The sequence below is a fragment of the Oryctolagus cuniculus genome, chromosome 14 (genome assembly GCF_051225735.1).
Source record: "Oryctolagus cuniculus isolate XC-2025 breed Fujian yellow rabbit chromosome 14, ASM5122573v1, whole genome shotgun sequence".
Taxonomy (NCBI): Eukaryota; Metazoa; Chordata; class Mammalia; order Lagomorpha; family Leporidae; genus Oryctolagus; species Oryctolagus cuniculus.
This window is the reverse complement of record NC_142880.1, coordinates 2,943,104-2,947,543: the sequence shown is the minus strand read 5'-3', so window position 1 is coordinate 2,947,543 and position 4,440 is coordinate 2,943,104.

Sequence of the window (4,440 nt, the reverse complement as noted above, 5' to 3'; positions counted from 1 at the left end):
GCTCTCCACAGTGGCGTGTCGAGATGGAGAGGGCGGCCAGGACAGTGCTTGCTCAGCACTGCACACCTCGGCTCAGCGGGGCTGCGTGTTCACTCGCTCTGCCGTTCCTTTCCACACGTCGCCTTCTTTGGATCTGTGACCTTCCAGGGCTGAAAATCCAACAACTAATGAGATACTTTCCCAGTGCTTCTAAGTAGGGGCCAGGCAAGTAAGCAGGAATGACCAAGGGATGGATAGAGCCACACTGAACACATGCATGCTGAATCCAGAGCCCTGCGGGCAGGTGTAGGAGGGGTGCAGCGACCGCTGTGGGCCGAGCCCTAAACACGTGTGACTGGGTGAGTTGGATATAGAGTACGTGAGCGAGTGAAGACAGGAAAGACTGGGTGTGCTTGGCCATGAGAGCAAAGAACTTTAGGGGCAGCAGTCACCACCCAAGGCAGGAGGCGTCTGCAGTCTCTAGCGAGGGGCCCTGCTCATCTGGATCCATGTCACTAAAAATACAGCCTCCCCCCCCCCCCCCCCGTCTCCTCACTCCCCTCCTTTCCATGCCAACCAATCGGCGGAGGTTGTAAGAAATCTGCCGGAGCTGCAGCCACGCCCCAGTCAGCGGGCCCTGTCTCTCCTCTCAAGCCCCTTTCATGGAGCCACCTGATGTCAGGCCCCGTGGCGTGGCTCCACACCCCTCTTCATTGTTCATTAAACACGGCCGGTGCTCGACTTCTAGGCAGCTGACTGTACAGCCAAGACGGGTTGCCCAAGCCTGCTTACGGCTCTGTGTGTGCTGTCCCATGGAAGCGGCACCTGTTTCTCCAGTTGACCTCTGCTCTCACTTTCCACACACCTCTCGGGCCCTTCCAGGGACTTCCACACAGGTTGTGGCTGGTCTGTGCTGCTCCCTCTGCCCCGCAGGGTTTACGGGTAGCCATCTGCCACTGTGAGGGCCCTGCAGTCCGACAGGCACCTGCTGTGCCTCTGGGAAGAGCAAGGTTGCACTTATCCCCTCAGCCAGATCAGAACCTGTGCAAATCTCATGTTCAAAGCAACTCACTTTAATATACTAGAATGTTTAAAAATGAACAGCGATTCACATTTAGGAAAATTATACTTTTTCTCCAAAGATAATGAACCTGCTCCGTTATAGCTAAAGTTAGTGCTGACTCCTTTTTTTTTGTTTGTTTTAAAGATTATTTGAGGCTGGTGCTGTGGCATAGTGGTGCTAGACTCCCATACAGGCGCCAGTTTGGATGGAAGACCCCTCTCCCCCGCCTCTGCCTCTCTGTAACTCTGTCTTTCAAATAAATAAATCTTTAGAAAAAAAAGAAGTGAACTTGCTTGTCCAAGGATGTGTGAATTCTAGATTTTGATAGGAAGGGTCCACTGGTTTTCCAAGTAGCTTGTCCAGGTCTTCACCTCCACAGAGAACATAGGCGTGAGAGTGCCTGCCCCTCACAACGTCAGTGATTGCCAGTGCTGGTCTGTGTCAGTGACAGGTGCAAATATCTCATTGGTTTGCTGTACATTTACCTAAGTTTGAATGTGCTGTTTGTCTTCCATATTTAGTAGATGAAGGAAATCTATTTCCCAGTTTGTAAGTTAAGGACATTCTCTCAAGTATATCAAGGTGCGCAAACCGTTGTGGTAGGGCGGTAGCACTCGGACTGCTTTCATCTGTGGAGGGTGTATCCCCTGCTACTTTGTCCTGGGAAGACACGAAGCAAGGGTATTCCCTCCCTCCAGTAGGGGCGCTTTGTGGGAAGAGGCCTCTGTTTCCCATGGCTGTGGGCACAATGTCCCTGTGACAACAGAGCGAGAGGCATATGCGCAAACCGGTGGGCAGGGGGGAGGCAGTGTGGAGTGCAGATGCATTCCAGTGGGCAGGGGGAGGCAGCGTGGAGTGCAGATGCATTCCAGTGGGCAGGGGGAGGCAGTGTGGAGTGCAGACGCATTCTGTGGGCAGAGGGGAGGCAGTGTGGAGTGCAGACGCATTCTGTGGGCAGAGGGGAGGCAGTGTGGAGTGCAGACACATTCTGTGGGCAGGGGGAGGCAGTGTGGAGTGCAGACACATTCTGTGGGCAGGGGGAGGCAGTGTGGAGTGCAGATGCATTCCAGTGGGCAGAGGGGAGGCAGCGTGGAGTGCAGATGCATTCCAGTGGGCAGGGGGAGGCAGCGTGGAGTGCAGACACATTCTGTGGGCAGGGGGAGGCAGTGTGGAGTGCAGACGCATTCTGTGGGCAGGGGGAGGCAGTGTGGAGTGCAGATGCATTCCGGTGGGCAGGGGGGAGGCAGCGTGGAGTGCAGATGCATTCCAGTGGGCAGGGGGGAGGCAGTGTGGAGTGCAGACGCATTCCAGTGGGCAGGGGGGAGGCAGTGTGGAGTGCAGATGCATTCCAGTGGGCAGGGGGAGGCAGCGTGGAGTGCAGATGCATTCCAGTGGGCAGGGGGAGGCAGTGTGGAGTGCAGACGCATTCTGTGGGCAGAGGGGAGGCAGTGTGGAGTGCAGACGCATTCCAGTGGGCAGGGGGGAGGCAGCGTGGAGTGCAGACGCATTCTGTGGGCAGGGGGAGGCAGTGTGGAGTGCAGACGCATTCCGGTGGGCAGGGGGAGGCAGTGTGGAGTGCAGACACATTCCGGTGGGCAGGGGGGAGGCAGCGTGGAGTGCAGGTGAGCACGGGAGCTGAGGACTCATCCCCACGGGACACGGCTGGGCCCTGCGGGTGCACGTTTTGGGGAGCGTGTGAACGTTCCGAAGCTGCTGCTGCTCTGGGTCAGCACCTGCAGAGCCGTCACCCAGCCCCCCTGTGAGCGCCACCAGCTGCCCTGGGGCTCCTGGGGCGGGTGATTCAAGGAGTTACCTCCTGCACCTGAAACAGTGACGGCCAGGCAGGGTGAGCGTGACAGCCCTGGTGTTGACTGGGGAGACCCCGCTGGTGGAGCCCCCTCTCCCAACACCGGGGAGCCCGAGACAGCCGGGTGCTGAGTTCTGAACATCAGTCACTCAGGTGCAGGGCGTGGCAGGCTGCTCTGACACAGCTCAAGACCCCTGTACTGGAAGTCCCACTCCTGGCCGTGACCCACATTTTCCCATTTGACTTGACCTTTGTTTGGAGTATTTGGTGTTGTTTGTATTGGTGGTGTTTATTTGGGAGAATTTATTCACTGGTTTCTTTTATAGATTTATGACCCAATCTTTGACCAACCTGGAACTTACTCTAAGAGATGCACCCTGTTACTCCCACATGGTTGACCAGTTGTCCCTGATGATTAACCACTGGATTTCTGCTCACTGCTCTGAGGTTCCCCTCTGTTACATATTAACTGTATTCGGTTGCACCAGCTTTTATACAAGTAAGCAGTGGTTTAGTTACTCTGTTACACACACTCATCTGCTGAGCCCATGCCTTCCTCGCTCTCCTTTTTCCTGGCTTTCCGGGAACCCCAGCGCCTGCATGTCCACGCCCCCTCAGTGCCAATGGTGCTTTTCATCTGGATTCCGTCACCCTGTCAATCACGTTAGAGCAACTTGACGCCCGGCTGTTGTCTTCCTGCACAGGGTTATTCAGTCTTGCTCAGCGGCACCCGCAGTCTCTACAGTGGCTCTTGTGTGGTTCTCACTAATGCTTTCCCTAGATATGTAATCATTTTGGTAAAAATGTAAAATAGACCGCTTTTTTTCAGTATGCTTTCAAATCAGTTGTCAGTGTGTATGGAAAAGCAGTGACTTTTGTATAAAACATTTTCAGCTAGACACAATACTGAATTCTCCCCTTGTGGTATTTCGAGCTCTGAAACCATCACATCTGCACAGAATAAGCAGTTTGGTTTTGCTTTTCTAACACTTAGCATCACATAAATACCCCATGTATATCATTTCTGGAGCACGGTGAATAAGGACAGGAACTGGGCAGACTCTCTGGACTTCACGTAGGGCACACTTTTCAAGTTGTGGTAGGAGCTGTGTTGCTCGAAATACTGTCCCTCAGTGCACCTTCATGATTGCTTAAAGTGTGGCCCAACCATGACCTGCGCACATTCAGGACAGGAACTCGCTTTTGAAATTTTACCTGATGGGTCTAGGGTCTCTCTGCTGCAAGTCCTATCAACTCTGGTCCCGTCAACATCAACTCCAGGGCATTGCACTTGCTACTTCTGGAGTGAACCTGTGTGTTTAACAAAGTAGACGACTTTTGTCCCATCGATAGTGCTCGGGTCTGAGTCCTCAGAGCCGAGCTGCACGCACACTGGGGCCGTGAACGCACTCCCCGAGCAAAGCTTTCAGTGGCTGGCCCGGACTCCGCCCTGCAGCCCTGGCCACCGTGGCACCGGGTCTCACCTTCCCTGTGACTCTTGGCCGGCAAGTCGTTTTCCCACTCATTTTCCCTGTGATTGTCCTTACTCATGTCTCTCAGGCCGTGCCACTCCTGGGACTAGCACCTTCCA